The sequence below is a fragment of the Euprymna scolopes genome, chromosome 18, assembly GCF_053919585.1.
Source record: "Euprymna scolopes isolate OS-2025 chromosome 18, ASM5391958v1, whole genome shotgun sequence".
Classification (NCBI taxonomy): domain Eukaryota; kingdom Metazoa; phylum Mollusca; class Cephalopoda; order Sepiida; family Sepiolidae; genus Euprymna; species Euprymna scolopes.
In genome coordinates, this window is record NC_136499.1 from 7,425,433 (window position 1) to 7,448,476 (window position 23,044).

General features: G+C 31.7%; 1 protein-coding gene across 6 annotated transcripts in view; it reads right to left on the bottom strand.

Moving 5' to 3' along the window:
• Positions 1-23,044, bottom strand: part of LOC145297491 (uncharacterized) — a 241,128-nt gene that overhangs the window by 116,049 nt on the left and 102,035 nt on the right. The window lies entirely within an intron of this gene.

Here is a 23,044-nt window from a genome sequence, read left to right on the forward strand (position 1 = left end):
TTCCGTTTTCCTGCTTTCCAGCTGACTACAATATGGTTGTCTTCAAGTCTAACGCAAACAAGTTCTTGATGAGACGTTCCATATAAGTTAACAAATTTACCGAATTGATTACTATATTGTCGAATTTCTACTGTACACTCTTTAACCCTTATCCTCGAGTGGCCTCTTGGCCTTGATAATGTGGTGATGCCTGTGTAAAAAAAAAAAAAAAAAAAAAAAAAACCCACTTGATACCCGGACAACGCTGCGTGAGTCAACTATTACTAATTCTCTACAGGGTTGAAACGCGGAAGATCCTGTGTAGCTGGATTGCCATATATTTTCATAACTTACTAAATTCTATTCATATATTGAGCACTATTGAAATAAATACTGAAACTTGGGACATAATTTATTTCTCCTTACAGCATTTTATAAAGAAATGCGTTTTATATATTGGTTTTTAGGATTTACTTTAACAGAGCTCAATACATGAGTAGAGCTAGCTAGTACTCTCTCTCTCTCTCTCTCTCTATATATATATATATATATATATATATATATATATATATTCAGGCAGCATTTTCCCCTAAGGCATATTTCATGAAATACACGTTTTTGTTTTTGTCTATTAATTCTATTTTTGATCTTTTCCAACTTTACTTCTAGCAGGAACTGGCTGATGAAACTGCCATATTTGTCGAAAGTCCGAGTACTTTCCAATCCTTCTGGATTAATCGTCAGAGATAGATTAATCTAACTGGTCTTGAACAATATATATATATATATATATATATATATATATATATATATATATATATATATATTCAAAACCACGTTTCTAAATTTTTGAGATGAGCATTGGTGATTCGTGTATTATTTGACACTAAAAATGAGAACAGTAGTCCGTGAATTCAAATAATACGAATGTTCAAAACCAGTTAGATTAATTTATCTCTGACGATGAATCCAGAAGGATTGGAAAGTACTCGGACTTACAACAAATATAGCGATTACCTCAGCCAATTCCTGCCAGAAATGAAGACCGTTATTCGGAAGTGTGTATATATATATATATATATATATATATATATATATATATATATATATATATATATATATATATATATATATATATATAGATAGCTAGATAGAGAGAGAGAGAGAGAGAGAGAAATGCATTTCCTTATATTAAATCATGAATAAATGAATATCTCTACACACATGCGCGCGCGTGTATGCATGCGTGCGTGCGCGTGTTAAAAAAAATCATTTTACGTGATAAAACAATAAGTGTTAATTGCCGGTAACATTTTTTTTTATGGATGCCCAACGGAGCAGCAATAATATAAATAATAATAATGTAATACATTTAATTTCTGTTGACTTCGATAAGGCAGGAATGTTCTAGATACTTTTAATACCCTATTCATGAATACGAACATTTCTGAATAGATTTTTAATGAATTATTTTCATTGTAATCATTAAATTCAAATGATAAGTAAAAAAAATAAATAAATGAAAGAAAGAAATGTTTCATGTGCCTCCTGTGAGCCGTGACGATGCCTGCTATTTCAAAAGATCATAGAATTACTGCATGAATAAATTAATTAAAAACGTCGAATAGAAACAATAAAGCGCCCAAATATAAGAAAATAATAATAATAATAATAATAATAATAATAATAATAATAATAATTAAAACACAATGAAACACCACATGGGACCATGAAATAAAACTGAAACTGTATAATTGCGTAATTGTAAGTTACCCCCTCCCCGCATTATTATTATTTTTTTTTGTTGTTACCATAAACTGGTGCCGCACCAAATAAATAAGGAGGGCCATAGAAGGATGGAAAGACCGAGAGCACTAACCAGAATTCCACTGGATTAGTACGAGCTTGACTGGAGCATTGTGGAGGCTTACTGCCACCCATATCACAGTGAAAACCAATGAGAAATCAATGGTAGACGGCTATTCCGATAACGCAAATACATTTGCAAAAGTTGTCGAAAGAGGGGGAGAGTATTGGAAATCTGGAGAGACTTGTTGTCACTCAAACAAATTGTTTTTGATACGGAAATATTTGATGATGACCTGTGTGACTACACCTAATGAGTAGTTATTATTATTATTATTATTATTAATTATTATTATTATTATTATTATACCTTTTATTTTGTAAAAAAAGGGGGTACACTCTGCGGCCTGTATTTAATACGAGGATGGAAACAGTTTCACTTCTAATAATATTCAGTTACCCGACGTTGCCCGGGTGACTAATTTAGATAATATAGGCATACATGTTTACATAAATAATACAAAATTGTTTCAAGTTCTTGAAATTTGTTTTTGATTTCAATAAAGATTCGACTAATAGCAAACGTAGGAGTTACGTAGATGCGAGAAACACACAGAGACACAAGAGATCTTGTCCACCCTTTTCAGTTAACACTGAATTAGTCGCTTTTATAATTTTTCCAAACGTAAATAAACCCATATGTTTGTTTTTTAATACAATACATGCAAAATGACACACACACACAATATATATATATATATATATATATATATATATATATATATATATATATATATGGTATATAAAATTATAGTTTTATATATACATTTCATTAAGAAAAATATAATTTTTCAAAACAAAAATTTATCATGTGACCAAAGAATACAATTCAAAGTAATATATATATATATATATATATATATATATATATATATATATATATATATATATATATATATATATATATATATATATTCTTTCTCTATGTCCCTTAAAAAGGTTTAATCTTTAATATATTTTTTATGTATGTACTGAATGGCAATATTATATCAAACCAGATTTTATATTTTACTTTCCTCTGAAGAGATGAGTCTACATCGAAAATCCATGGATTTAGGAAATTATTTTGAATTGTATTCTTTGTTCAAATATTAAATTTTTGTTTTGAAAAATTATATTTTTCTCAATGAAATTTACATAACCGTCAATTTTTAATTTGCTCTATCTAGTATATTGAGCAATTTTTATTTAGCTGGGATTGTCTTATATAAAATAAAATATTACCTTCCAATAATATTTTTTAAGTCTTGATACCACAAGATTCAATAATTTGTGATCTAATTCATCTTATTATTCCGATTATAAGGTTAATTTGCATAGCTTATTCCACCATTATATCTAAATTTGTTTCAGTTTGTGTTTATTCGTTATAACTCTGCATTATATTGCCTTTTATAAATTTGAATTTCCTTTATTTAGAAAAGGACTATTTTAGTATTACATTTAGAGGAACCTGGACATTATTGAATTATGTAGGCTAATTGTATGTAGACTAAAATACTGTTAGCTGGAAAATTCAGTCTCATAAAAGGAAGTAACTCGTGTAAATAAATAAAGAGTTACCTCCCTTGACTACAAAACAATTTACATACAAATCATAAAATGCGAATCTCAACTTGGCCTTTTGGTCAAGATCAAAGTGTAGTATCTGTTCTTCAGATGCTGCACTTCCATTTCTTGTTCTCTTTCGGTGGAGGATCAGTCCTTCACGACTGAGACAATTTTTTATTTTTGTACCTTTTCTCCACGTTAAAAAACGACCCTGGTGTCTAACTCTGTCCCGTGGCGAGGCATAGTAAATAGGTACAAATCATAAAATACGACTTGGCGAAATGAGATTCTTAGACATGTTACTTTTTGTGTTCAAAATTAGTTCTTATGCAAAATCAAACATTAAAAAAAAAATAAACATGATCTATGGAAAAAAAAAACATGGCTGCTATCGATTGAAACATTGAAGTAAAGTTTAATCTTGAAAACATTAAAATGTAAATTATCGTCTGTTTGTAAAAATAAAATAAAATAAAAATAAAACAATTTATTGCTCCAAATTTAATTTTATCTGAAAATCAACCGAAAAACCAAAACAAAACAAAAAAACAAAAACGAAATATATACTTATACCACACTTTCATCTATTTAAAATATAATTTAAGATTAAAAAAAAAAACTAGTTTAAGTCTTTTTTAAATCAGTGTGTATATGTATAAGTGTGTACGTATGCGTGTGGGCGTTAATATGTATCTGCGTGAGTGTGTATGTGTATGATGAGCGTGTATGTGTGTATAAATGTGTATATATGTATGTGTGTGTGAGTGTGTATATATGTATGACAGAATATATGTACATGTGTGAGTGAGTATACGTATGCGTAATTGTTTATATATATGTGCGTGAGTGTGTATGTGTATGTGTGCGGGTGTGTGTGTATATATAAATTAATGTGTCTCTGCATGTGTGTATATATATATGGGCATGTGTGTATATGTATGTGCGTGTGTATTTATCTGTGTAAGTAGACCAAAATTAGGGACATGGTAATGTTTTAGTGGACGAAATATTGACTTTCCGAAAAACGGACCACTCTGGATTGTCATCAAAGTTAATATGTGTGTATTTGCCCCAGTCGAGAAGGATTTCATGTCTCTAAACGAAAACAAACAACTTACACTCCCATCCCAGCTCAAAACCTATAGTCCAGAACGCCCTTTTGCTTCAATACATGTGTATGGCAAACGTAGGCTTTTATTTAGAAATATATATATATATATATATATATATATATATATATATATATATATATATATATATATATATATATATATATCAGCATCCAAATAGATGGTTATTTTGGCACAACTTTTATAGATTCAAAATGAAGTTCTGTTAATAAGAATTTTATAAGTAATTTTGGTAATCTTACTATGTTTATAGAATAGTGCTCAATACCAATTAGAGCAGTATATTTATTTAGTATAAGATTTATATTATCATATAATTTATCTATTTAGTATAAATGTATATGATTATATAATTTATTATTTTAGTATTTTTATATGATTATATAATTTATTTATTTAGTATATATTTATATTATTATATATAATTTATTAATTTAGTATATATTTATATTATTATATATAATTTATTAATTTAGTATATATTTATATTATTATATAATTTATTTATTTAGTGTATATTTATAGATTATATAATTTATTTATTTAGTATAACACTTTATGATTATAAAATTTATTTATTTAATATATATTCATTTTTATTTAATATATATTTATATGATTATGAAATTTATTTATTTAGTATATATTTATATTATAATTAATTCAATTTTTTGGTTTTTGGAAGGAGAACTAATGGTATATATATATATATATATATATATGTGTGTGTGTGTGTGTGTGTGTGTGTGTGTGTGTGTGTGTGTGTGTGTGTGTGTGTGTGTGTTATCATCAGGAGAGGGAGAAACTAAATGTGTCTTTGTATAAAAGAAAATTTGGTCACAAGTACTTTTAGGAGAGCGATAGAATGAAATGCGTTGTTGATAGAGAGAGAGAGAGAGAGAGAGAGAGAGAGAGAGAGAGAGAGAGAGACGCATTTATCAGACCAACAAAAGGTCCATTCGGTATGAAACCTCAACAATTTATCTGAAGTGTGCGAAAAAAAAAAAAGGAAAAATGAATAATAAAAAATACCAATAAGACGTTTGTGTATCATATTGATTTTAAAAAAGAAAAAAAAGAATAGCCCAACAGAAGAAGAAAAAGAAAAAAGGAGAAAAAGAAAAAAGGAGGAGAATAAGAATAAGAATAAGAAGAAGAAGAAGAAGAAGAAGAAGAAGAAGAAGAAGAAGAAGAAGAAGAAAAAGTCTTTAAACGTAAGAAAAACAAGTGAAAACTCTTAGTAGGAAGACAGTCACTGTATACAGAACAATAATGTTGCGTTTACAATCGTTATTCTTAAATAAAATCGAAATTAACAAGGCAATAACCTTAATCTAACGCTAAAGAAACAAAATTTATCGGTCTTTTGGGGGAGGGGGATAGGAAAAGAGTGTAGTATCTGTTTCATCTATTGTCTTCGGTCAGTGAAAGAGAAATTCTTCCAGACTGGTAACATTTTTAATTTCGTTTCAGTCAAGAGTACCCCTTTTAGGGGTGCTGGATTTTCATCATATTAACTCCCGACCTTGTTTCTGAGTTGCCCTCGTGAGAATGTTAATAAATAAGAAAATGAGTCCGATGTAGATTAGTCATTACTGGTTGGATGCTGAGCGATCTTGCTGATTCTTTTATCAAAATGATGTCTTACATTCTTAGTATTCAAGAATTGAATAATCTTGCCCCTCCCCTCTTGCAAAGAAATATCCGTTTTGGTTTCTTCTTTCAATCAAAGCTAAAATCATAACAATTGATGATGGACAATTATACAGGTACTAGACTTTTTTGTTTGTTAAAATCGGGAAATAGTTATAGGCCGTTGACCTCGCCAAAATGTGACATTCCTATGCCTGTTTTACATGTATTTTAATAAAAGTGCTCGAATGAACTCAAAGCACCTGCACCCTCCTCTTGGCGTAAATACCTCCGATAAAACTTGCAAGCAGCAAAATCACACCCCTCTACTGTAGAAATCCCTAGATGCCGCAAAGCCTTCTCAAATAGCTTCTTCCCTCGAACTGCTAGGCTTTGGAATTCATTCCCAAACCCCTACTTCTCTGACTGTACTGATATGCAGAAGTTCAAGTGTAATGTGAACAGATATCTCGCTGCCCAACTCCCTACATAGTATCCCTGAAAATCTAGTCCCAAATAGTTGCCTCTTACGACTGAGTGGCATCGTGCCTTATTTGGAGTGAATAAACAATAAAAAAATAAAGTGCTTTCTGTTAAATTGATTGTTGGATATTGTCAAATTTGTGCTCATTATGATATTAAATACTAATCCCTATTAATCTTTAACTGTACATCGAACGGATATCATAATACTTACTTTACTGCACCTTATCGTAACAAAGGTCCATACAAAATTTCAGTCAGATTGGCCGGGTAGTTTCTGAGAAAAATTGGAACGAACAGCCTTAGAGAAATATAGATAGAATATAAATAGTAGCTGAGCTGCTATATACGCAAATAATATAATTATGTATACAGTCACTGTATGCACAACGGTATATTTGTGTATACAACCGTTTCATACTATTCTCAAAACGAGTTCTATATACCGGTCACAAAATGGTATACTCTCCCTTCTCTTAAAAAAAAAAAGAGGAAAAAAGGGAATTCTCAATAACAAGCGTGAAAAAAAATTCGCCATCATTCTTACGTACCGAATCGCTGGTGGTGATGGCGATGAGGGGGTTGGGTGGATGTGCAAGTGTTTATAAGTATGGGATGGGGTTGTCGTATTAAAAGCATGAGATGTGTGTGTCTGGAGGGGAAGGGTGTCTGAAATGTAAGTAAGGGGCGGTGAGAGGGTAGAATAATGACCGCTTTTGAAAAAGTAGATCACGTGTCCGACAAGCGAACAAGAAAGACAAAAGGACACGGAAAAAGCGCAATCTAAAGAAAGGGAAAAGAAAGAAATGAAGAAAAGCGTTTCGCATCTGTTTTTTTTTACAAAGTTGTTACCACTTATCAAGGCCCGGAGGCTACTCGAGGATAACAGTCAATGAGTATACGGAAGTCAATGGAAAAACGTCGTAGTAATCATTAGTCGTGAAAAATTTGGTAAATTAGATTACTGAAATGAATGGCTCATCAAGAACTTGTTTACATTAGACTTGAAGACGATTATATTGTAGTGAGTTAGAAACGAGGAAAACGGAATTCCACAAGCATGCAGTTCGAAGAAAGAAAATTTGTTCATGGAATCTACGTGACGCTTCCAGTTACTCAGCTCAACTGTAGAATAGGGGCGCTGTTGTAAATGTCTACTTCATTTCATATTTTTGACAACATTGTTAACCTTGTATTCTATTTTTATGTTCAAGTAATATTTGTAATTTACTTTTTATGGATATGATGTTATTATAGTATTTTATGGGTCAATACTTCCTATTTTAATCTCGGATATTTTTTAGAGTGAAATAGTTTTCGACATCTTACAAAGCAACTTATGACTTGATAAAACAGCAAGAGCAAACATTCAAAAACATCAGGTTGTAGCAAGTTTCGTCGAAAGGTAAAATCGCCAAGAAAAATATGGCCTCCATCGAAGGAGGATAGCTAAGGAAAGACGATAATTCAAGTCCATAATCTGTTAGTTAACCCTCCTTTCAAACAAGAGAAAAGTTAATACAAAGTTGGGTTTTAATGAAAGGATATCAAATTTCCACGCAAAGGAATATTTTTGATCGAGAAAAAATTGCATAAAACTTAAAAGGAATTCTCGTCTTCTTATTGAGAAAAAAAACAAAAAAAAAATAGGCACTACACTTTGATCATAACCCAGCATTTTTCTTCTCTCAGACCAGTTGTCCCACTAAGGTTTGAGAGTCTAGTCAAGCCTACTCTTTAATGCATAGATGAAGAAAGAGAGGATATATATATATATATATATATATATATATATATATATATATATATATATATATATATATATATATTTCTTTTTACTCACTTTCATCTCGAACAAGGACGTAAGGAACTACTAATTAGGACCATGCCTAAGAAAAATTAAGATATTGGTTTACGTTGCATTTGAACTTCTGCATATCAGTACAGTCGGGGAAGCATATAGCAAGAAGGGAATTCCAAAGTCTAGCTGTTCGAAGGAAGAAGCCATTAGAGTAAAATACTATTATTTATTAAAGTAGACTATTTTTGAAACGGCCTTTTTCCTGTTAACTAGTATGTCACTAGCGCTGTGCAATTATAGAACGTCCATATTCCCAGTCTTTGACTTCTTATATTGAGAACGGCTAGTTCATTGCTAATCGCCTGAGACGCTCTTGCCGGGAAATATCGGCGGGGATGATCAGGCATTTTTTTTTTTTTTTTTTTTTTTTTTTTTTTTTGCAGATCCGAGTAATCTTCCTTTACGGCCATGGCTCTTCAATTCCAATTTCTGACCCTTGTGTTACATTTTCCCGCCGTGAGATGGAGATAAATAACATTAGCTAAAATGATGCAATAAAGTCCGACAGAATTCGAACACAGTACACAGAGTTCACAATGTCGAGAACCACTCCCAATTGCCGAATATTAAACTAAAAAGAAAAATTAACTCAACATCGTCGCCGCTGCCGTCGTCTTGACTAGGTTCATAAAATATTAATTTTTCATCTTTCATTTGGAAACGTGCGATTCGTTGTCGTCGACAATAAAATATAACTGGTTTACCTTCAAGCGGACGGTACTCCCCCCCCCACTCCATTCGATGTGATTCTTCATTTCTGTTGATTAATCTTATTACACTTATCGATCCTATCGATCTCTTCTTTACGACCTGCAACTCGCACGAACACAAACCGACAAAAATCTATCAATAAATAATAGTAACCAAGTAAAAAGCAAGTGCCATTATTATCACGTGACAACTTGGTTGCGGGCGAATCGACAGCGAAATCAATTACACAAACGCACGTACTTACTTTCAGAATTTAATCTTTTAGGAATCAAGCTTTAAATAGAAAAAGTACACAAAGCTATTGTAGTTGTTTACAACCGTTTCAAAGCAGTGTTTATCAAAGATAATATATTGCATCAGAATTGTTAAGCAACAGACTATCGCAGCACAAACTATTTATGAGTGTCGAAATAGACATAAAACAGAAGTTATCTAAGAAGGCCACTAGTTCACACTTGCCATTAAAATTGCTCAGTTCGCTTCATATATATATATATATATATATATATATATATATATATATATATATATATATATATATATATATATATATATATAATGGGCGGAAGTCTCTCGAGAGCTCTTTCAGCTACCATCTCATCAGGAGAAAATCGATAGTGTAAAAATAATAATACTATGTCGAAAGTAAAGAGTTTTATGGGGAACTATTGAATGTGCCAAAAATTACGGGGACACTAAAATAAATTTTATTAACATATAAAAAACGATTAAAATATTGGCACAACGAGGGGGGGGGGGAACAACAACAAAAAAAAACGGGAGAAAAGAATCATATATTCATATATATATATATATATATATATATATTCATATATATCTATGTATTCATATATATCTATATATTCATATATATATATATATATTCACATATATATATATATATATATATATATATTCACATATATATATATATATATATATATTCACACACACACACACACACACATATATATATATATATATACATACATATATGAATATATGTATCTATATTCATATATATATATATACATATATATTCAAATTTATGAAAATATATATATGGCAATTAAGCTATACGTAAACTCTTCGGTTACATTATGAATCGCTGTTCTTTTTTTTCTTTTTTTTTTTGCCGGATAATTCAACACATTTCAGTACATCAATCTATCTACACCATTTTTATCTAATCAATAAGAGTGAGATCCACCCAAACCTACACCCCATTACGTGATCGTCTATTTTAACTGCAATTTTTTTTTTTTTTTTTATTTCGTCTTTTGTTTGTTATTTTTAATTGTTGAACGAGCCGGCAGGTATGTTTTTTCTTTGATAATTTCTCGAGTACACAGAGTCTCCGCGCCTCGGCCATCGCACTAATCGAAGAGACGTAGTGTAAGAAGATGCGTTGTCGTCTGGGTAGTTCCGTGTTTCCTTTCTTTTCCCTCGATACCCTGGGCTAGGAAAGGACGCACCTCTCCCACTCCTCAAAAAGACGATAAGAATCTCTTCGACGACACTAGAAGAGGACGCTTTTCGCCACCTCCCATCTCGATGTCTCGTCTTCTTGTAAAAGAAGACACCTTTATCCGTACAGATTTTTATCACCTTTTTACGACAAAATAAAATGCTAAAATCCTCCTGCTCATCTTTTCTTTTTCCCCGGGGTGACGGGACATCGGGTCCCGAATTAATATGCACTTGCAAACCCTTTAACTTTCGTAATTTTTTTTTTATTTTTGTGTTTAGCATGTCTGTTTTCTAACTATTTCTAAGCACGTTTATGTTGGCATTCATTTATAATAAGGTAGCCTTGCAGTTGCACCCTTTTTCCAAAAAAAAGCTCTAAAAGCTGACACGATATACATAACAAAAACAAACATGGATATAAAATATCCACATAGAATAAGTTGAGAAGGTAAAGCGTTAAGTTACGTTTTATTACTTTATTACATTAACAAGTCTATAAGGGTTACAGAAAGAGGAATAAAGGAGAAATCTCCTTAGGCCGTGGCATTTTTTATTTTTTAAAAACAATGTTTACAAAATGTCTACGAACGTGCGTAGACATTTTGTAAACATTGTTTTTAAAAAATAATACTTCTATTATGTTTTAAACGACTGTAATAGTTTATTTTGGAAGTATATTTCATAAAGAAAATTGACAACCCACTTTAAAAACAGAAATTACGAGTTTTATATATTTTATTCGCAGTTTTTTGTTGGGGGTGTCAAAAATTCCGCCTAAAATTCTGATACACCTACCGGATCACGTGACTCTTCTGGCGGCCATGTTGTAAGCCCTAACGGTATTTTTGGAGATTACCCATAAGAAATACATGTACATAAATACCAGACGGAGGGTTTAGTCATACACCATTTTAGACACACAGTCATTATAAGAGCAACCGGGCCAATGAAAAAGATTTTCAAAAACTATCTGGAGAATATACCCGGTAAACCAAGTGCAAGAGAAATACAAACACTAGAACTTAAAGGGGCGGTTAGAATCTTACAAAGATCTCTCGGTTGGAGTAACTAAACTAACGGTAGAATGTTTGACATCCAGTAGAATGCCCCATCTCCAGTAAAAACAAAGTGATAAGAAAACTAAAACAAGGGAGAATATCCTAACTTGTTACGAAAATTGACCACATGTTAGATTTAGGGAAGCAGAAAACATGCATTTTGGTCTGTGAAAATTAAACATGGAGTAACTCTCATAGCTTGAAGGGGAGATAACTCTCATAGCTTAAATAAGCTTACTTCTGGTTTTAAACGCAAATGCTACCAACTATTAATAGTTAAAATTAAATTATAAATTAAATTAAAAATAAATTAAATAAGCCAACTTTAAAGAGAACATTCAAAATGATTATATTACAACAAACAATTAATAACGTGGAGATAATTATTAAAATATATTTTCTTTAATCTAATATGCAAATGAATTTACTAACTGAAAACGGATCCCCTTTGAATGAATAGTATACATAAAAATCATGCTGGGATAAAAGTGTGTAAGTCAGTTTTCAGTCCGGAAGTTAATTTGTGAAATAGTGAAACTATTTGTATATATCAATTAAATTGTTAATAAAAACAAACAGGCAGGCATACAACTTTATTGTAATATATATATAGATATATATATTTCCTCAAAACCTCTCGCCTTGATGGAAGCGGGGGGGCTAAAACTTGTTGCTATGGTTTCAACTGATCTGAAATAACAGCAACGGGATGCTTGATTCCAAACATTTCTCATATGTCACATCACCCCTCTTTTGGAAATAGGTACGATTATGAATATCTCCAGTATCAAATAATCATTATACATTGTGAAATTTACTTTATGTATGAAAACCAAAGAGGGGAGATATAATATATAAAAAATGTTTGGAATCAAGTCTCTCCTTGCTGTTATTTCAGATCATTTGAAGCCATAGCAGCAAGTTTTAGTCTCCCCCTCCATCGGGAAATATCAGATATTTTGTAATTTATATGCAAAACAAGGAAAACAAATGACCATGACTGAAGCATTTTATGGCTGTGAAAATGTGCCAAAAATAGGATCTGGATGATGGGTGATCCCCTTGATGTGCGACCGTAAGGGCAAATGCCACAGAGCCCATTACACAGTTCAGATCATTAGCTTTCCAACAAACCTTCATTTGTTAAATTCTGACCAATAGTCGCTGAGATTTAGACCTTATAAGATTGTCGAAAAAGGGTGCGATATTTATATTTGTGGCTAACAAGGCTATAGGGGAGACAATCGAAGCAACAAAACTGAAACTGGTCTGCCAGGACACTGTATGTACAAATGTCAGCAAATTTGGGCATATTTTATTGGTTTGAAAACAGATTCTTTTTTTACCAATCGTCATAAAATTTTAACCGTAGAATAGTATTATAATCTTCAAAAAGCCTGCAAATTTTCATGTAGTTTCGGCCCATAGAACCAAAGATGAGAGAATTTCAATATTCAATTTGGCTACATTATATATATATATATATATATATATATATATATATATATATATATATATATATATATATATATATATATATATATATATGCTGCATTCCATTTAGGCCCGGGATGATGGGGAAAATACGATGAAGAGGAGCCGACTGATTTACTGACAACGAGACAAGATGGATGTCGGCCGGCTCGACGATGAAGAAGACGGAGAATGATGAAGTATGGGTGGGGCGTTTGCCAGAGAAGAAAAAGGGAATAGGATGATCGGCGGCGGCGGAGCGGACCGAGTGAGGGTGTAAGGCACGGAAGGCGGAGGTGGGGAGGACAAAGCAATGGATATGACGGCGGAGGAGGGCAGCCTTCAAATCTGCTCGGTTGAAAAAAGAGAAAGACTATAAATGGAAGCAGGAATTGGAGCGAGCATCTGACAGGTGCGAGCGCACATGGTTAAATGAGCTTCCAAGGGTTTGCCGCATTAAATTCAGATTATTACGGGACTCGTTGGGGGAGCAGGGTAAGAGGGGCAGCGACAAGAAAAAGAGATAAAAGGTAATAAAGGGAAGAAGAAGAAGAAGAAAGACCAATCCCACACATTAGCCTCTTGCCCTTGATATAATTCTAGTCATTCCCAAGAAAAAAAAGGAAAAACTCACCTGGACTCTTAAACATTAACATATTTACATGACGTTCTTCGAAACCATCAATGTAACTGAACTAATTCGTATATTTATTTATTTGCGAACTATTATCTCCATCTCCATAGCTGTTGTTGTCCCACCTCGTTTTGGCTAACTACCCCTCTTGCCCGCTTTGGGTACTATTAAAACCGGTGTGAGCATTGTTTGAAGATAGCGGTTTCAATCCCACCCACAGCAAGCCAGATGTGATGAGACACACAAAAGTATGGGAGGCAGTAATTACTAAGGATACAGTTAAGGTATTCAGCATTCCTACCTCGTCACGAAGGCCAGAGGAATAGTTGGTCGAAACATGGTGAAACAACGAAAACTATGAAGATGAGGATAACAGTTCGCAAATAAATAAATAAATAAATAAATTACTCATCTCAAAGGATTCGAATAAAGAGTAATATACAATTTGAATATCTTTCACCTTTCTTACAAGTGACTCCATTTATCTTTTGCTCGACGGCTCCTAAGATCCTCAACCCCATCATTAACTCAGCAATCAATGACATTATTCGCATAAATAAAAGTTAAATATGTTTATATTTTCATGTGGGTAAACACCGGAACTAATTAACTGATCATTATGAATTTTGAAACACAGCTGCTAGGCGTAAGGCTTAGTAGTGCTGGATAATCTAATTTTTCTGTACTCGAGCATAAACATAGACTGAAATTATGGACAAAATTATATATACATTTTTTAATGTTTTTCATAATATTATTTTGTATTCCTGCACGTCACCAATTGAAAACGAATGTTATAAGCTTTTATACTTTTTGTTTGGTTTGGTTGTTTTGTTTTACGGCATATCAACCCTTTTCAGGTTATTAAATGCCGAATCTGGTGATTTTGAAGAACGATTTTTTTTAATATAGTATATTTGTTTTTTTAAGTCGTATTCTATTTAACCCATAGTTGGGACCCTAACAGGTGCTACCACTCCGGGTCAGAGTGGACCTGGGAGCAATGGCAATTAAAGGATGGCTCCACACTCCCTAAGGCCTGCAAGCTGGGGACCTCACCATCGGATATAGTTTAAGGTCATATTCAGGACCGTTATACTCTTTGTATTCTTTATATATATATATATATATATATATATATATATATATATATATATATATATATACACGAATACAAAAGTATGGTGACGTGCCGGAATACAAAATATGAAAGAAATTAAAAAACTTTTTTTACGGGTATATAATTTTCGACTGATCCTTCAGTCTTCATCGGTGTAGTGAAAATGATGAGCATACATGGGGAAAAGGGGAAAGGAAAAGGAAGGAGGAGGAGGTATAGCCAATGAGAAGGTGCCACGTCAGTTTTAAATATATACACATATAAGTACGCACGTACACACAGATGCACACAGTACATATACACATATAAACGAAAAATTAAAAATTAAACAGTAAATAAAAATGAAGACACGCGCCTTTAACTGTTTAATATTTGAATTCTAACGATATTATTTATTCCAAGAGAGAATAAGAATTCAGGGGATGTAAGATATATATAAAGAATGGCCCTTCAGCTTTTGTTAACTATTTCGACATTTTGCTCCAATCACTAATTTTAAGTAATTATTACACGTGCTGTTTCTTCTCAAATATTAACATTTTGATGCATTAATGTGTATTTTGACCCCTGACCTCTTCATCAGAAGGTCAACAAAAGAACAAGTCTGTTTGATAATTAGAGACGACGCAAAATAGTAATAAATGCCAGTGAGACCGCGACACAAACACACACACACACACACACATATATATATATATATATATATATATATATATATATGTAGAGAGAGAGAGAGAGAGAGAGAGAGAGAGAGAGAGAGAGAGAGAGAGAGAGAGAGGGATAGATGCTTCACGAATCGCGTCAAAAAACACAGGATTTTAATTAATAAGCGCCAACAACCACGCGAAGCAGATCCAAAAGTAAATAAAAAAAATTCATAATTTTGGTAATTTCTGTAAGAATGAATTTGATTTCGATAAAATTTAAGATTCAAGTAAAAATCCAAAACAGAAGCATGCAGTGCTTTTTAATTTTCAATTCCTTTAACAGTTCAAACTGATTAATACTTCCAAGTGAACGATCTATGAATATATCCGAATAAAAGTGGTGATCATCGGCTTCCAATTTTCATTTCGTATGTGATTTGAAATGGGTTTTAAGGATCTTTTCTAAACAGCAAAGATCTATACGTGTCAATGAAACCATAGTAAATCTCTAGAATATGCAAGGCACACACAAACAAATATCTATACTCCTATAATGTTTTTTGTGTACTGATATTCATATTAAAAAATTTTTTTTCTATTTATTTAAAAAGAAAATACAACTTTGTTATACATAGGTCGTGGAATTGCATTCATCTGCAAAAGATCTAGCTAATTTGCATATTCTTTTAAACATTCATTTTAATTAATTCCCTATCAGTTTTTTTTCGGTTTTCTTATAGGATGATCATTTTTAGCTTACGTGTAATTATATTCATGCAGATATTCTACATGATTTATATTTACGTAATATTTGCGTAAATAGGTTATAGTAAACACAAACCTCTTTCTATATATTTTTATGTATGCATATATATGTATATATATTTGTTTAAAAAATGTTGCTAACCAAATTCCTCTTACAGTTTTTGGTTTACAAACATGAAAATTATTATATAGGGTATTCGAACCCAAGCGAAACTTTATATTAAGGTTTTAGCCGGGGAAATTCGATGCTAAAATGTGAAAATTAAATGGAATTTGTCAGGTGATGGTTGGACAACGACATTACGAATATGCATGCGTACCGTAATAGCTATGGGTTCATGTTTTAATTTTTAGCCTTGCAGCAAACATGTCTTTCATAGCTAAGATGTCAAAGGAAAAAGTAATTCGTAATGTAAACGTTTTGGTTTCGATCCTCGGTGGTGGCGCACAAGTCAGTTATTTTTTAAATCATCACTATATATTGGGTCCAATATAATATAATAATAAATACGAAATCTGCATTAATCAAAATATCATATTTAAGCGTATTTTACGATCAGGCAATGCCGGACGGCCTGCTAGTATGTAAATATTTATATTCTTATTTTCAGAAAGTTCAGATGAGACGCGTTATCGATACCGTCGGTTTCAAACCTGATAATAGGGTACCGTTTCAAGCTCTTTGTTCATCAACAGATGAGTATCAGCTGAAGAGAGCTCGATACGGGAACCTAGAACGGCTTGCTATTATCAACTTTGAACCGACAGTAACGATGACTTATCTAAACTTTCTGAAAATAAAAATAATACGGTTTTACTTTTGGAGTTTTTTCTTTATAGTAGAACACTCTCTTGGAATCTATTTTTCCAATATATATATATATATATATATATATATATATATATATATATATATATATATCGAGTATCTCAATAAATTAAAAATTGTATTTTTGCAACTTATCACGTGCCTGACGAAGGCTGATGAGAGTCGAAAGTAAGAGAATGAAACAGATCGGAAAAGTCCATTATAAACAACAGGGGTTATCACCAGTGGTAGTGATAGGGAGTAATTTAAGATTTTGTCTTTATATTTTACATTTAACTGGCTTTGCAAACTGACTTTTTCCTGATTCAAACGCACGTTTCCATACGTACATTATTTAAACACACGTAACCCCACGCGTTACCAGTTGAAACAAAGATGTGTACTCAATTTCCCGTTACATACAATAACATTTTTTTCACTAGAACGTTCTTGGACACTGTGACCCCCCCCCTCCCATTTTTAGCGAATACTTCATCTTTCGTTATCTTGACAAAGCTGTCAATAAAAACTAATTATTTTGTATTGATGGGCTTTTTCGTTCTTTCTTTTGATATTAGGTTTCCCTCTCTACTCCGTCTTTTGTCGCCGTGTTTCGTTTCCAACCTTGCACTCGCAACTCCCTTGCAACAGGCTGACACACAGCTGCGGTTTGTCACCGCGCAAACCTTGCTTTTCCGGTCGATCTTTAAATAGTTTGTGGCTCTAAAGTTCCCGCTGCCAATTTTGGTCTTCTCACGATGCTTACAGAAACTAATAAATTATTGCATCGATGCGCGAGAAGTCCATCCGTTCGTTTTAATGGCATTAAATTCGGTCCAAGTTATTCCAAGCTGTCTAGACAAACGATCCTCGGATTTTTCATTGACAGAAAAAAACTTGATATAAAATAAAAATTATCAAAAGAAAAAAAACAAAAGTACAAATAATGTCGCGCGTGTTTTTGAGTGAATCGCAAAGCTTTTCATTTCAAATCTTTAATATAGCAGAAAAAAATGGCAGCGTCTGTGATAGACAGTATTTTTATTGGCGGTGACGAGGACGGGGAATTCAGGCGAGTGACGTTTTTTAGTTGGATTTATTTATGTTAGAAAAAGAGAAAAAATTGGTTGAATTAGCCATCAACATTTTAAAAAGACAATGTAGAGAAGATAAAAACAAAGTAGAAAAGAATATTTTTCAGGAGTTGAATAAAAAGTAGTAGTAGTAGTAGTAGTAGTAGTAGTAGTAGTAGTAGTAGTAGTAGTAGTAGTAGTAGTAGAGAGAGCAAAGGGAGAGAGGGAGAGATAGAGAGAAAGAGAGAGAGACGAAAGCGGGGAGAGGAATGAAAGAAAGGGGCTGGAGGGGCGAAAGAAAGGGGGAGAGATGGAAGAAAAAAGATGGAGAAAGAAGAAAGAATAGAGAGAGGGAGACAAAAGAAAGAGGAAAAGACGAAAGAAAGGCGAAGAGAGAGGCGAAAGAAGCTGGAAAAGACGAACAAAGAGGGAAGAGACAAAAGAAAGAGCGAGGGAAAGCAATCAAAGAAAGACAGAGTGAAACGATGAGAGAGAGGGAGAGAGAGATGAAGACTGCAACAAGCTGAGAAGTATTGTAAAAGAGAGAGATGAGAGAGATAGCGGGAGAGAGGAAGAGAGAAGGAGAGTTGTGAGGTAAAGAAAGGGAGAGGGAGAGAGACAAAAAGGAGGAGAGAAACTAAAAAGGAGTAAAGAGACGAAGGAGATGAGACAGAAAGCGATCAAAAAACGACACATCGAAAGAATGAAAGGGTAAGAGAGAGAGTGAGGGTAGATCAAGACTGCAGCACGCTAAGAAATACACTGAGAGAGAGAGAGAGAGAGAGAGAGAGAGAGAGAGAGAGAGAGAGAGAGAGAGAGAGAACTGTGAGATAAAGTTCCTTTTCGGTCAATAGAAAATGCAGTTCAATCCAATCTAATTTGCTTCTTGGTGTCTAATGAGCTATTGAATCGGATTCTGTGCAACGTCCATTTCTCGGTCTTTCTCTCTCCGTTCCGTCCATCCATTGACAGGCATTGATTGGCGGAGGAAGCAACCTATCTGCATCAATGTCACCGGCGAAGCAAGAAGCAATAGGGATCGACGGCGGCGGCGGAGAACTGTGGTGAGACATGATGGAAATGCCGGAAGCCAAAAATAATATGCATATAAATAATTAAAGAATCAAAAACAAAGTGAAAGGAAGCGCATGTGTAGAGAAAGCTGGTGTTCACGTGTGTCGCAATACGCATGCGTGCCAACCAACGATGGCTTTCATTGATGCTTCGAATCGTAAAAACGAAATTGAATTTTCTTGCCCCCTCTCTCTCTCAATATATATATATATATATATATATATATATATATATATATATATATATATATATATATATATATATATAAAAAAAGCAAAGCTCTATGTTTTGTTTGTAAATGAACAAGCAGTTCGAGCATTGTCAAGTGGCGGGCGAGTGTTTATTTAATTGATATTTGTTTGTTGAGGTCATTTGCGAGCACCGATCCCATTGGTAGAACAATGCGATGGTTGCAGGTTCAATCCCCGGCTAGGGAAAGGTGCTAGCCAAGCAGCACTGATAAAAAGTATTGTGTGTGTATATATATATATATATATATATATATATATATATATATATATATATATATATATATATATATATATATATATATATTCTACATAAAAGTTCTAAAAATGGGCAAATTCTCTACAAAATATAATTATCTACACTCAGTTTTTTGAGCGGAGTTGTCAAAGTAACCCTTCCATAATCCATACATCTATCCGATGTAAACATTTTTTAACCAAGTTTCTAAATGTACTTATCAGCAATGGATTTGCATTATTTTACCAGTTTTTTTCAACCAACTTTATTGCTTGGATCTTATTATTTGACCACATCTTCAATTTTGTGTATCTTTATATAATGTTTCCATCGAATGTTATAACTTCCAATTTTTTTACACTAACCTGCAAAAATCTGAACAACTATAAAAAAATATTCTTCTAACCCTTATCGTATGAAGAAATAAATCGAAATTTTTGAAAATTTCATCGAATAAGGAAATAATTCACTTGCATTCCTTGTTTTATTAACAAGAAATGCCGCAAATTATTATTTTGCATGACTTATACTTCCCTAATATATATATATATATATATATATATATATATATATATATATATATATAAGTTACAAAATATATATATAGCGATTCAGCTACACTGAATATTCCGCGTTTCATCCACTCTAGGATTTTTCGGGCTTATGCGGGAATTTCTACCTACGCATAGAGCACTGTTGAAGTAAATACTTAAAGTTTACGTATAAATTTATACTTTCGTATATTAATTTATGTGAGTAAATGATGTAGTTTATATATATACACACACACACACACACACACACACACACAAAACGTCGCCCAGGTATATGTGCGTGACAGTAGATCTGGACCTAGTGGAAGCCAATGCAGCTATTTGTATGTTTGACTAATTTAAAGAAAACAGCGATCAGAACTGAATATTAAAATATATTGTTTTATATGTACATTATATCTAATACGTATGACTCATATTAAATAAATAAATAAATAAATAAATAAATATATATATATATATATATATATATAATCTATACGCCTATAAATTTAGGGTTTTGTGTTTTGATATTCATATTAAAAACCCTTTTTGCTAGTTATTAAAAGAAAATACAACTTTGTTCTCTATGAGTCGTGGAAATGCATTCACTAGCAAAAGATTTAGCTAATTTGCATATTCTTTTAAACATTCATTTTAATCAATTCACTATTAGATCTTTCTTAATGGATGATCATCTTTAGTTAACTTTTACGTGTAATTATATTCATGCAGATATTCTACATGATTTATACTTGCATAATATTTGCCTAAAAGGTTAAAGTAAACTCAACCCCTTCTATATATATTTGCGTATGCGTCTATATATTTGTTTTAAAAATGTGCCTACCAAACTCCTGCCAGTTTTTAGTCTACAGACATGAAACTTAATATATAGGGTATTCGAACCTTTATATTTGGGTTTTAGCCGGAGAAAATCAGTGCAAAATCGGAAAAATTTTAAATAATGGAATTTTGCCAGATGAAGGTCGAATGCTGACATTATGAATGCGCATGCGTAACGTAATAAATAATTGCAGCAAACATGTCTTCATAGCTCAAGCATTAACGTTAAAGGAAAAAGTAAATCGTAAGCTAAACATTTTGGTTTCGATTTTTGGCATAAGTCAGTTAAAAAAAGCAAAAAAAACAACTTTTTAAATCATTACTATATATTGGGTTCAATATAATACAATAATAAATACGAAATCTGCATTAAACAAAATATGATATTTAAGCGTAATTTACAACCGGGCAATGCCGGGCAGCCTGCTATATATTAGTGTTGGAAAAATCGGAGCTCTTTGGGATATCGGAAAAATTGGGGCGTCATTTCCGATCCTGAAATTATCATTTTATTTGATTCTGGTTTAAGAAACATCATCCACTGCTTGTAGTAAAATATATATATATATATATATATATATATATATATATATATATATATATATATATATGCATATATATATATATCTAATATCTATATACATATATCTATATGTATATATATATATACATGTATATATCCATATCTATTTATATATTTAATATCTCTATATATATACATGTATATATCTATATCTATATATTTAATATATATGCATGTATATATCTATATCTATAATATATATATATATATACACATGTATATATCTATATATTTAATATATATATACATGTATATATCTATATCTATCTACATATTTAATATATATATACATGTATATATTTATATCTATCTCTATCTATATATTTAATATATATATACATGTATATATCTATATCTATCTATATCTATATATTTAATATATATATACATGTATATATCTATATCTATCTATATCTATATATTTAATATATATATACATGTATATATCTATATCTATCTATATCTATATATATATATATCTACATGTATATATCTATATCTATCTATATCTATATATTTAATATATATATACATGTATATATCTATATCTATCTATATCTATATATATATATCTACATATATCTCTCTATATATATATATCTATATATATATACATGTATATATCTATATCTATCTATCTGTCTCTCTATATATATATATATATCTATATATATCTCTCTAAATATATATATCTATATATATCTATATATATATCTCTCTCTCTATATATATATCTCTATATATATCTCTCTAAATATATATATCTATATATATCTATATATATATCTATATATCTCTATATATATCTATATATCTCTCTCTATATATATCTACCTATATATCTATATCTATATATATATATATCTATATATCGCTATATATATATATCTATCTCTCTCTCTCTCTCTCTATATATATATATATATATATATATATATATATAATACTCGAAACGACAGTTTGTACCGTTGACGCCGTAATAAAATTTTACTATAAGCAGTATTCATTATTGATATTGTTATCTGTTAATAAACTGTTATATTTTTAACGCCACGAGAAACAGTTTATAATTGTTGTCGTCGAGTTCGTGTATTTTTAAACGAAGAAAGGAAGTTTTTTTCACTGTTGTGGTTTTTCCATGCAAGGTCATGTGTACAGGAATGTGTGTGTGTGTGCGTGCGCGCGCGTGTATGTGTGTGTGTGTGTGTGTGCCTGCGCGCCAATAATGCAAGTCGTACAAGTGGTGGCGACATTCGTTTTT